Consider the following 13,410-nt stretch of genomic DNA (forward strand, 5'->3'; position numbering starts at 1 on the left):
TATTTTGTCGCACTTCATAGTTGATAATTGGAGGATCTTTCCAATGCATGCCCAAATTTAGATAAAAAGTCTTTTGGGGAGCAACTCGAGGATGTTGCCTCTTGTTGTTAGCAATTCCTTTTTAGGACCCTAGTATCAATTCACCTGGCTTTGGATTAATCTATTCTTCAACTGTGGTCTCACAAAAAACAACGTTTTCATTTGCTCATATGCAGATTCACAACGATCTGTTTTTGCTTAAACTAACTAAATGTAAATGTATCCGTTCATCTATTAAAAGTGTCTGGAAGTGAGTTCTCTAGGTTATGCTAGAACAAGATGCCTTTAGTTCAATCACAGATAACATTTTGGAGCTATTGGTCATATTGGAAACACCTACTGGGCTGCACGATGAGATGTGCAGGGCTCATATCTGTACATGTATCTGCTAAAGAGAGATGCTCACTTAACTAAACTTTGAACTATCGCATGGAGGAGCATCTTAAGCATTGGCATCATTTATGTAAGTAAACATTCGCACGCATGCCCCCATGGTCTGTGGTACAGGTTCCACTAACATTTCTCTAATATATCTGTTCAATAGTTGATCTGAAGATTACATAAATGCTTGCTTGCTCATCTTTGTGAAAAAAAATCATCTCCTAATATCTAATTTCTTTATGAAGTGTATGTGTTAGCATTTTACACTATTTAGTGAGGCATATAAATAGATCCAGGTCAAATGCAATATTTTACAATATTTACTGAGACATTGATCCAAGCCAGGTTCAAGAATAGAAATGCATACATTGTTTGTTTGTTTGTGTAGTTCATTAAAATACCTATTTACCTGTGGTTTGGTTCATGCTGCCTCCTGTAGCCATCATCTCCTCCGCTTGGCATCAAGGGTGATTTGCATCCATGTATGATTTCCTGGGAGTAGCGCTGTTGGCCTAGTGACATGGTGCGGAGAGACAACGATGGAACGGTGATTCCGTTTGCTTGGGACACAATCAACTGGTGTGTACCGGTAGGAGTTATTGCCTGCTTGGAAGGCGCACGTAAAACTGTAGTCAATGATGAGCCGCTGATAGTGATTCCCTATATTACAACATAACCAAGAACATAGTGGCACAAACAAGTGGTACTAGGTACAAAGTACAAACAAGGACCCAAAACTGTTATTCCAGTATCAGGCCCCATATGCTCAACATACTGCTTTCACATCTATGTAAAATTTACTCACATGATCTTCCATTCAAATGCCTTCGTTATTTGCAGTTTCTGAACGCAGTATTGGCGCTTTTCTGATTTTTTTTTCAGCTGACAAACGTGTCCTAACTTGCTGCACATTTCTTGTTCAGTGTCTATGGCAAGAATAAGCGTTGGTGTACGAGACAAATCCTTCAGTTTCTGTTCGAGTACTTGAAGGACTCAGATGGATCAGTTGTTGGTGATCGGCAAGCTGATTGGTCCGTAACTCTGCCACCACTTCTAGTTCCCATTTCCACCAGTCAGTTTCTCCCTTTCTTTGACCATATTTGGTAGTACTATTATGAGATATCTTTTTCTACACCATGGGGAAGAATTAGGAAATAAGTGTTGTAAGGTGTTGCACCGATATTAGTTTGGTCACATATAAAAATGAAATTCAATCTCAGTTAGGCTAAGTGTCCATTAAAAGGTAGCACAATGGGCTAGAAGAAGTCTATGCTAGATTTAGATGAGTTCTAAATATTGTGATAGATTCTACAAACGAATGCAGAGTATATCATTGTTTTAACAATGACCGAGGGTGTTTGAGTCGAGGGGTTCTTTGAGAACTTGGTGTAGTTCTGGTAGTGTTAGAACTATGAAGCTATATTGTCTGTGACAATATTGGTAACATATTTCAGACCGCGGTATTAAGGTTCCACCAGAATACCAAACATATACGATTAATGCCGACCCTCATTTTAAAAACTAAGTGTCCTGGACCTTGTTGTCCGACTCGGAGCCTGCAGAGGAGGGGGGCGTGTAGACCTTGCTGTCGGCGCCGACCACTTTGGTGCCGATTTCATCAAGGTGTGGCCTGCTGAGCTCGATGGCGATTGGCTTGAGGGTGTCGTCGTCCTGCAGGATGAGCAACGTCCTGGTGGCGTGAACGAAGGTGTTTTCGAGGCTGTTGATCTTGAGCAGCTGAGGTATGAAGTTGTCGTGGTGGTCCAGGATGAAGAACCTGCCGTCGGTGATCGCCTTGTCGACGGTGATCCCGCCCTCGTAGAGCTTGTACATGTCCTCGAAGTCATCGAACTCTCGTGGCACTGCGGTGTCGAAGAGCTCCCTGGCAAGGGGGAGGATGCCGGCGCTGATTGCCTTGAGGAGGTAGGAGGTGAAGTCGGCCTTCTTGACGTGGTTGAAGCACTCGTCGCGGGGCACGTAGAACTGCTGAAGCACGGGCACGATGTTGCGGCTCTCGCACGTGGGATCGCTCTACATGGGCTTCCTGCCGGTGCGGGTAAGGGTAGGGGCTGTCGGGGCCGCCGAGGGTGAGGCAATTCATTGTAGTTAACCGCTCGATTAGATGTTATCATAGCTGGTTCAGAAACCTTATGTGATTCTTGTTGATCCTCTTTGTCAAGGCTGTTTACTCCTGCTCATGGTGACATCTTCTTCTCCGGTGATGTGTCTCTCGTTGCCTCCTCCAGTCATGCTCTAATACAAAATCTTTGGCCAGGCTCGATTACACAACACAATCTCATGGGCATTTTTGGCACTCACACAAACATGGAAGAACACACCAATACACAAAGGGCGATGTTTTGGGATGCATTAACCATGCGTATTTTCTGCTTTTTTTGCTATTTTATTCAACCTCAAAATATTTGCTGACTACAAGGCGATGACCCGCTTCATCAAAAGAAAGGTAAGCATAACTCGTCATCAATATGAGTATTTTTTTGCACTGATACTTTGATCGGCGAATAATAGATGGCCGTAGACTATTACCATGATCATTTTCTAAACTGTAGCTAATTAGCTCATGCGATTCTTGTTGATCCCTTGCGGCCTGAGCCATGGATGGATGGAATCAAGAGAAATAAGACAGAAAACGTTGACCAACGGGGGAATGATCCCTCCCTTGGCTATACGTTGTTAGGTAGGATGAGACTCTCCCCGCGGATGGACGCTAGGATGATAACCCGGTTTATTCGCCCCTCCCTGCGAAATTACCGCGAGATGGGGATTCGAACCCGGGTGGGCTGGCTGCGCACTCGCTTGCCTTGCCACTGAGCTGGAACTCAGTTCTCAAGAGAGAAATAAGACAGATACAGAGGAAGCTGAGCCAGGAGCCGTAAACCGTACCTCAAGCTGGATTCATCGATCAAATAGGAGGAGATCCATCTCTGCCTCAGCGCTGCCTCTCCCAAATGATCCGGAGTGACATGCCCTCTCCTCCCCTCGCCTCGCCTCGCCAAAGTCCAAAGTCACAAGTCACGCACGCGATGCCGCCCGCGGCTGCTGCATCAGTCTTGTATTTATAGACTCTTTTTTGGAGGGAAAGAGGTTCGAGTTTTTGAGAGAGAATTCTGGGGTGTTTTGATCCGACGCTTCTCCTCTCCCCACCGTTTCTTCTATCGATGGATGGGATGGGCAGCACCACGGATCGGTGACCTGGCGTCAAAACATATCTCGTACCATAATGGCAGCCGTGAGGAGCCTAACTAATTATGGGGTGGAATCCTAGTAATCAACCAGTCAAGCAATAAATAACGGTGTGAGGGGCCGAACTAATTATGGGGTGGAATCCTAGTAGTCAGCCAGTCAAGCAATAAATGACGGGCGTTTCCGTTTTTCATCTCGACAACCAAAACTGAGATTATGACTGATTTCTGGCTCCTCCCACAAATCATGCTTTCCATATCTAATAAGTTCTGCCGTCCGTGCTTTCATTATTTCTACTGCTCAGCACCGTTGACAACTTGTGTGCTTTTGAATACCTTTTTTTTTTATCTTCGCCAGTCAAGTCACAAATCACACACTGCATGCGCCTATAACCATGGCCTTGTATTTATAGACTATTTTTTGGAGGAAAAGAGGTTCGAGTTTTTCAAAGATACTTCAGGGCATTTCGATCCGATGCTTCTCCTCTCACCAGGATCGGTGACCTGGCATCCATCCCATAATGACAGTGGCCGGTGATGAGATCCACGTACTAGCTAATTATGGGATGGGGTGGGCGCCTCGGTTTTCCATTCTTCCTACTATACCAGCCAGCCAAAATGAGATCACGGTAATTATGCCGGTTTCTAGCTTTTGGGTGTCACTACCAGATCTCTTTTACGTGCTTCCCTTATTTATACTAGCAATATTGACAACTTGGCGTGCCGGAGAAAGATGGAGGCTGATGGTAGAAACGCAATATCGGGTGGCGAAAAGTGGCAAAGTGTATTTCTAGCATCAACATGGAGGCCGATGTATTTCCAACATCGACATGACCGGCCATCCGCCCTACTCTTCCCGTCCACACTGCAATATTGTGGATTTTGGCTAGCTATGGTGTGCACAAGTTAATTTGACACACATGAATTTGAACTTGTGCGCAAGTTCAACACACATGAATTTGCCTCCATCAAAAATCTCTCCTAGATTTCTTCTACATGCTACCCTTATTTCTACAAGCAACACCGACAACTTGCCATGCTTCGGAATACCTTTTTCTCGCCGTCGCGCCTGCAAAAGGAAGCGTGCCGGATGATGATGGAGGCAAGAGGTAGTAGTACACAAGATAGGCGGTGACAAGTGGCAACTGTATTCACAGCCTCCAGATGGCAGGCCATCCATCCTCCTCTTCCTGTCAACACTGCCATATTGTGGCTCGAGATTTGGCCAGCTAAGTTGTCCACAAGTTCGGCAAAAATGGATTTGCATAGCATGTTGCTTTCTCTCCCAGGAACACAGGACGAGCAAACCTAGCTAGAGAACACAAATATTCGTGTAGCAGAAAACCATACATACACCTTGTCTCTCTCTTTTCGGACATCTACACAAATGCTGATAGTAATAACTTCCAATATTGCATACAACACCAATCATGCGGCCTTTGTTACCAGAGGTTCTTGCTTCCGATCTAGCACACATCAACAACTTCCTCTTCCTACTTGTTTACAATGAAGCTCGGATGCCAATCTTCCTCATGAATTGTTTTGGCAATACATAGTCTTCATGTAGCTTTCTTGACACCACCTTCTTGTCAGACTGCAAACATACAAAACAACTAGTAGCTCCAACACTCATCCAATTCTCAAGTGCATGCTCATGTACAAAACAACCTCAAATTAGGAATTTTCTCCAACAATTAAATGTACTAGCTAAGCTCAATTTAGTGATTTTTGATAAATTGTTTTCCGTACATTCACAGCACATAACATCCTCAAGGCATTTAAATACATATAAAGAACTTAGCACAAGATATTGCTTGGCCACCAGCGAAACTACAGTATACACGACAGCTGCAGCAAGCCAAGCGACTGGACATGAAACAACACCTAGCTAGCTAGCATGTACAGCAGCATTGGTGGAAAATTTTGGCCAGATGCATCTTGTCCACACTTTAGCTAGAACCTGAATGATACACCACACACACAACTAGCATCTTCGCTAGTCCAGCCGGAACAAAACCTGAACCAACACACAGCTAGTCTAGCTCCTTTTCTCCAAGCCACCACCCCGCGGCTACATTTTACCCTCACTGTTGCTGCTGCCGCCGCTGCATCAGTGCAGGCCCGCGTACATCTCTCCCCTTCCTTCTCTCTCACCACCAACCGTTGTTAGCCAGCCGATCCTCCGGCGCAGCGTACATCCCAACCGGCTACCAAGCACCGCAGGTCCAAGAACATGGCTCCGTTGGCATCTCATATGTACATCCGTCCACTACCTGCATTCACCACAACAAATCAGAAGGTAGCAACTAAATGAGAAAAAAGGTTGGGGTGTTCCTTCGAGTTGAGCTTCACTGTTTTTTCCATCATCATATCAAAAAACGACAGCTAGCTAGGCGACTGGACATGAAACAACACACAGCTAGCCAAAAAATAATTTGCTTCATGACAGTGGAAAATCGGCTAGCATCTCCCTAGTGCAGCCAGACCAGAACCTGAAACAACACACAGCTAGTCTAGCTCCCTTTCTCCAAGCCACCTCCCTGCAGATCCATTTCTCCCTCACTGTTGCTGTTGCCTCCGCTGCATCAGGGCATCCGCCAACCACATGTATGCACGACAACAAATCAGAAGGTATCAACTAAATGAGATAATGCCTTCATGGTGTTCCTTCGAGGTGAGCTAGACACATGGTTTCTTACATCATCATATTAGATAAATAAATAAAATGGCAACAACATGAGACTCTCCTTTCTCTCTTTCTTTGTTTACGTGCATGGACATTCAGTCAACAACATGGGATTAATGTCCAACCAGTGAATTTGTTCCTCCGCTATTTTCTTAACCAGAACTAGAAAAGTGTAAAATAATGGAGCTATACTCCCAAAACAGGACAAGATCAAAACCACACAGTACATTGAGAGCTATAGAACAGCGAGCTGAGGCTACTAACACAAGATCATTGAGTCCATTAGCTTTCCAAGCACACAAGCATCAGGACCTCAAATAACCAGGCATATATACTAGATTCCTAGCAACAGAAATTAGAAAGTTAGATGGCAAGGTAGCAAGCCAGAGAATAACATAGCCACGGTAAGTGCAAGGGACCCAAAGATAGAAGGGGTGAACCAAGAGCTCACCACATTGGCTTTAACCTGGGCCAGGCAGATAACAGAAACAACATCATTAAAATGTTCATTACAAATACTATTCGGTGACGCACAGAACGAACTAAGCACCAGACCAGGAAGCAACACATTTAATAGCCAAAAGCATCCAGCCATCAACAAATAAGCAACAATTGACCCCTCTAAACTAAAAAGAAAGCTCTAGACTACAAAAGGGGAACCCACTAAAACATGCTATACCAAGATGCTAAAATTTCAAATTTGCACAAACAGCGCAGCCATGAGGCAATAATGTCATTCATCATGTAAATCAACCCAGCCAACAAAGCCACTTGGCATACCAAAATTAAGCCATTAGCAACTTCAAACATATAAGCAGTTGTGACCAGAACCAAGCATGCATGTGGATCTAACAAAGACCAATAAGTGAAAGCGGTTCAACATCATGTTAGTGTGCTATGCAACTGACTCCTTGATTAAATGACTGAGATTTTCCTTGTACACAACATTAAAATGAAATATACTGGCTCGTAAATGGCAATCGCGTGCAGCGATGAGGAATTAGCAAATACAAGTCAGTTACTGGTGAACCATAAGAAGGTACAGTTTGGACAAGAGTTGACAAAGGATTGAAAATTGGGAAATCGTACAAATAATGGAACTCTGGATGTGGGAGCTCAATTCGACAACTCATTATGTGAACCGAGATGAAGGTGCTATGATTGGTGAAATAGCAGAATAATGAACCATAATATAAAAGAGATCATGCCAAATAAGACATCATGGATAATGGGTTATAAAAGAGAATAATGAACCATACTTTTGCTTACACGCATAATCAATGCCCCAAAATAGAGCTGAACTATCTGTGATGCAAGTACTCAAATTTGGAAAAAGAGGAAATCATGTGGCACTTCTCCCCCCGAGAGGCAGGGTAAAACACATTAAAATAGAGATGAATAAGAAAAAAAAAAGTTTAACATCACAACGACCAAGCTTATCTAAAACTCACTAAAATGGCTGCAACTTAACATTATGCATAATCATCCTTTCTACCATAAAATAAATGATCTACAGGCAGAAAACAAACCTTTGCTGACATTGCGCCCAAAAATGTTGTTCTGCTTCAGTGGATCTACTAAACGTCCCTGTAAGCATTTATGTACTTGTTTCAGAATCTCCTCCCACTCAAGAAACAATCATCGTGAGTGTCTGCTGAGTTGGCTGTGCAAGAAAAGCTATGTGATGACCAATGACAACATGAAAAAATCGATTATACACAAAGGTCATGCCGCATTCACTTGCTATGCATGCTTTGAAGTTGGAAATTGTACCTCAATCAGATGGTATATCTATCCTTGCACTATAATTGTTGAATGCTTCCTCAATCCTAAAAAAAAGATAAATAGGAAGTTAAAGGCAAAGTAACAATACTATGAGCTTGAATAGGAGGCATGAAAAGGTAGGAACGAATTCTTGGGAATAGTGGATGGTAGAGATCCACCACACTAGTAGTAAAAGTTAAACCTTCAGACTGACCTAACAAAGAAACTACTAGTAAAGGCTTTTCCTAGTAGAGATTCATTGCCAATACTCTGAAAATATCAAGTCTAGGAAGATAGATACTCTCATCACCCAGCTGGAGATAGCATTCAACATGACTAGCTTAGCTACAAAACTGAAGGAACTACCAGAGCATAGCATTTATTATTTCATCAGCATTTTCAATACGGCAGAATTGCAGAGGATGCAAGGCGATAGGCGACCAAATCTGAGCATGATGCCATTAGGTTCCTGGCCGTCGAATCTCGTGGCCTCTTCCTCGTCAGGGTTGCATCTCCTAGACCAGATGTTACCGCCAAGTTTCACTAAGGCAACAAGTTGAGTGACCTGGGAGCTTATGTGGCGGGGATGGTGCTCGACAGCTCCAGGATTAGGGCTAGACACTCTAGTCGCTTGTTAGTTGTTTTGATACAAAATATATTACTAAGTGGTTCAGAAAATGAAGAATAGTTGGGTAATAATGTGCATAAAAAGTACTACAGAACATCCCACCAAATTAACCAGATTCGTTAGTGTCACGGAATTATAAATATCAGCAGCAATTACATATACATGAGCAAATTATTTATTCCTAATATGATTGCTTTTTTGTTAATATGACAATCATTACTACCTACAAAACCACAGAACTAGTAATTAAGCACGAGAATTAGGTTACAGTAATTACTCACACGCTTGTTTTTTCGATACAGACAACACCACTACGTGGTTCAGAAAATGTAGAATAGTTCAATAAGGTAATGAAAACAGAGTTGGCTAATAATGTACATAAGGAATGCTACAACTATGTTTCTGCATGAAAACATTTCACCAAATTAAAGAAAGGATATGAACTTTTTCCTTAGAAAGGACCATTTAGCTGTCATAAAAAGATAGTACCTCAAACAAAATTGTAGTGTGCCGCTCAGGATATATTGTGCCCTTCACCACACTCCTTGCCAAGTAACTGCACTCGGTAGAAATCCAAGTGAAGAAACATTGGAGAACAACATAACAAAGAGGATAATTCCAATAGCTTACAACTAAGATATGGAGGAGCAGTCATAATTATTTCTAGAAAGAATTCCATGTTAGGCAACAACTCAAGCATATGGCAGCAAGCAATAAAAAAAGAATGGGAAGCAAAGTAACATAGGAAGCATGATCAACTGTTATTACAAACTATAGAAAATCACCGAGACATTGTATAAGCATACCTTTCTCTGAGTCTGAGGTAGTCTAATACACATATGGGATGCCTTTCCCTAATGCAGTAACACAAACAGCTAGTGCAACCTGCAAAATAAACATAAGCATAATATTTCTAGTTAGTATTTTGCGTCCTTTTCCCAAAATAAAGCAGAAAAGTGCAGTAAAACTGCAACTGTCTTTATTAGCCATGATTCCTATGTTACTGAAATAATATTCAGTAGGATAATTATAACAGCAATCTAAATCCAATGATAATGCCTGATGCAACATTTTTCCTGAAACACACAACTAAAAGAGCCTGGTAATTTGATATTAATAAGAAATGAGGTAGCCAATTAGCTTGAAAACGCCAAGTTTGTAACTGAAGGCCGAAGTTCAAGACAAACAAATACTTCACTAAAGAAAAGACAAATAGCACATGTGCACAACAACGCCTTTTCTTGCCCAGACACACCCCCATGATCATGGTAGAGTAGGTATTACTATGTAAAACAAGTACCATAAGGACAAACAGTTTCGGTGAGATGATATCACGAAGTAGCCAAATCGATTTCACCTGCTTTTAGCCTCCGGCAGAACACAAGTCTGAACAAAAATCAGTTTCGAAAGTTTGTGAAAATCATGGTATAATACTTGAATGGAGCGAGCTCAAATCAAGAACAGATTCAACCAAAATAGGCAAAGGCCTTGACTTCATCAGAGGGGAAAAAGGAAAAAAGCTTTTAAATTTAGCCATCAATCACCATAAGATCAAATAATACAAGCTCAAATTATCCATAAGTTCAATTTCAGGCCACAAGAAGAAACCTAACCTTGCTGGTTCGCAATTTGAGAAGAAAAATGAAACAACAAATAATTCAAAGGAAATACAGTAAACTCAAGCACCTGTACTGCAAGAAAGGTAAACAAGAGGACCATATTATCTCATGATCTTTCAATTCTCGAAGTAAATCTAACACTGGCACAAACACACTCAATATTCACACCTGACGAAAGTCTTCGAACACCGCAAGAGAGGGCAAATAAGTCAAATTTTTGACAAATAGAACAAATAAATACTCAGCCATGCATGCCATAAACCAGCCATGAAAGAATACATAACGACATCACAAACACATCACATAGAAATAAACCTTGTGTGCAGCAAAACTGGCGGAGAATGACAAGCCCAAAAAAGCACAAAATCATCAGAGAAGGCAGCAAGAGGCAAATACATGGCACTAGAGCCTTGGCAATGTCTGAAAACTAATTAACTTCACGTTGTGCAGAGGTCCAAAGATTGATACTAGGGCCTCGGCAAATACCATGTTTTACAGGGGACCTTATCTTCTACGATGCTTCTATAGCAGATCAGGGTTGCAGCTACTCTTTAAGATAATCCTACACATGAAAATTTTAACTTGTAAAGATAAAGGAAGCAGACTTTTTTGTTGGCGCTGAGATATAAAAATAAAAGTCAATATAAGAGTACGATAAGCTAGTTTAGTTCATAAACTAGTCAATTTGAGAAAAACCAGTCAGCGAAAGTACTTGACACTCTGACAGCAAACAAGCACTAATGCCAAGCAAAATCGTAATAGTTGTACTTTTTCAGTCCGTGAATAGCAACTCCATAGTTAGTATTATTCAATGCTGGCTTTAAACACAATAGTAATAACCTCTGTAAAGAATTAATAACTTACTAATCACATTAACATAAGAAAGCAACCATCATCGTAAATGACAGCCGAGGAGTGAATATATACAATCAATAAAAAGGAGATATTGACCTATCTGGGCAAGAAAGGGATAGCATCGTTCAACTCCACATGATATAAATTAGATTGAAAAGAATGCTTAATTACACAAAAACCAAAAGATCTAGCTCGGGACCAAATGCAAACACTACATAAACTGTTTTCGTGGACCAAGTTTTCGACAAATATTCAAAGCTATAACTCTGAATCTAGCTAAGACATGTAAACAAATAGGAGCACCACCGATCAAAGAATGAATGCATCACATAACGTGAAGTGTTAAACATCTGTACTAGCAAAAATTACATGACAAGTTTGCAATAATTTGGGCAAAGAGAATTTACTAGAAATAAGTCACGGCAAGGCATGCATACGTGATACTGAATCAGTGAGAAAAAACAGAGGAGTTAATTACTGTTTTCCTTGGCTGCTAGAAGTAACAGCAACGTATCTTCCAACCTAGCAGCAATGCATATACGTATCTATTAAGTTGCACAAGCACCGGCCAGCAAACAACACCTATGTATGTTTCAACCGAAACTAACTCCACAAAAAGACGCAGATAATCAAGTACTAGGACTAGTAAGAACCGCACATGACAAAATTTCACCATGTTCAGGCCACACAAATTAGGAGAGGAACCACCAGATAGATGGCTGCAAGATACAACAAATCTGAACGACAACGACGAGTAGCAATCATCTCATCAAGCTACGGTCCAACCAACCAGTATACATAGTTGATGCAGCGATGTTTTAGCAACAGAGAAAAAGACGGCGGCAGACAGGAGTCACCTTCCTAATAGCAAGCCGTAGCAGTATCCGTTCGTCCGAGCAAGCCGTCGCCCCTCGCGAACCCGCCGCCGCCTCCTCGAGCTGCACCACCATCAATCCATCTGTCCCAAGCTTCTCCTAGGGCTTTCACCCACACACACGCATATGCAGGGAGAGGAAAAAACGCAGCACTCCATTAGCACGAGAGGAAAGGCCGTGAGGTGAAGGGATCACTAGAATGGGCCACCTTCGTGCTCACCTCGCCAGCTTGTGGAGGCTGCCGGCAGTGGTCCGGTCAGTAGCAGGTCTTCGGAGTAGGATAGCGGCGCGGTGGCTGGGTGAACTAAAGCGGCCTTCGTGCTCCGGATGGGCGCCGTGGCAGGAGCTCGCCGATGGAGGCGTGCCCAGGGGATGTACGTCTTCCCGGAGCGCGGCGCCGAGGGTCGGAATCCGCACGGTGAAGGATCCCCAGAGGACGGCGGAGATCGAGTTGACCTCGAGGGTGGAGGTCGCCGGTTCTTGACGGCGCGGAGGTGGGTCGCATGCGCCGGCGAGGATCGAGGGGAAGAGATCGCGTGGGTGGTGGGGGATGCGGCCGCCGGTGGGGTTTGTGGTTGGAGTGGGGGGGTGGGTTGGGGTGGAGGAGCCGGAGCTGCGGTGGCCGGCGAGGTGCCGGGGCGGCGGCGATTGAGGTTTGAGGGAGAGAGGAAGGGGGATTCGGGAGGGAAATCGAAGGCGTTAGATGAGGGCGTGCTTTGCGTGATTTCCTTTTCCTTTTTTTCTTTTACACATAATAATACACATGCGTGTGCTGGTGTTGCTCCGTGATCAGTGCCAAGTTTTGATTTTGATGATTTGCTGGATTCGAAGAGGCTGTTTATTCATCCCAAGCGAAATTTAGTGCCAGAATTATGCGTCGAATTAACTAACTGTTGACTCGTGCATGATTTTGGATTAGTACCGTCCAAACATGGAAACCAAAAAGGCAGTGCACGCATGTGCAAGCACCTACTCCTCCATCTTCATATATACGACCATGGGCCATCTTTGGTATATGTACATTTGCTCTCTCTTTCTCTCTCGCGCCAAGTTGTGGAAGACGACCCGACTAACCCACCGACTGTCGTTTAATATTTAATTAGTCCGTTGGCGTGCACGTGTCCCGTCAACACCGCTATGATGGCCGGTGAAGAGGGATAAACACGCCGAGGTCTAGTGGGCATCTTCTCGTTGCATGTACAACTCATCGACATCGGCTTCCTAGTCACCCTCGTCCTGTGTTGGATCGTCATTCATGCTAGCTCGTTATTCATCTAGCTCGCTTGGTGCTAAACACGCGCACCAGTGGAAGTCCATTTGGTGGCCATCACCCGTCGTTATCTCGCACCCTCGAGGGCCG

The 13,410-nt window shown here is 43.2% G+C and overlaps 1 long non-coding RNA gene across 3 annotated transcripts; it reads right to left on the reverse strand.

The window, feature by feature from the left end:
* Positions 1 to 5,322: 5,322 nt before the first annotated feature.
* Positions 5,323 to 12,769, reverse strand: LOC127308253 (uncharacterized). Of its 3 annotated transcripts, none has more exons than XR_007856373.2 (8): positions 12,271 to 12,769; positions 12,033 to 12,155; positions 10,807 to 10,882; positions 9,508 to 9,586; positions 9,191 to 9,257; positions 8,083 to 8,138; positions 7,839 to 7,972; positions 5,323 to 5,896 (listed from the first exon to the last, which is right to left on the reverse strand). It is a non-coding gene; the product is annotated as an uncharacterized lncRNA (long non-coding RNA). The 3 variants fall into 3 exon arrangements; XR_011746710.1 differs by lacking the exon at positions 10,807 to 10,882 and adding an exon at positions 6,116 to 6,203 and having other exon boundaries at positions 12,271 to 12,768; XR_007856372.2 differs by lacking the exon at positions 10,807 to 10,882 and having other exon boundaries at positions 12,271 to 12,629.
* Between the last annotated feature and the right edge of the window lie 641 nt (positions 12,770 to 13,410).

The sequence above is a fragment of the Lolium perenne genome, chromosome 6 (assembly GCF_019359855.2).
Source record: "Lolium perenne isolate Kyuss_39 chromosome 6, Kyuss_2.0, whole genome shotgun sequence".
NCBI classification, from domain to species: domain Eukaryota; kingdom Viridiplantae; phylum Streptophyta; class Magnoliopsida; order Poales; family Poaceae; genus Lolium; species Lolium perenne.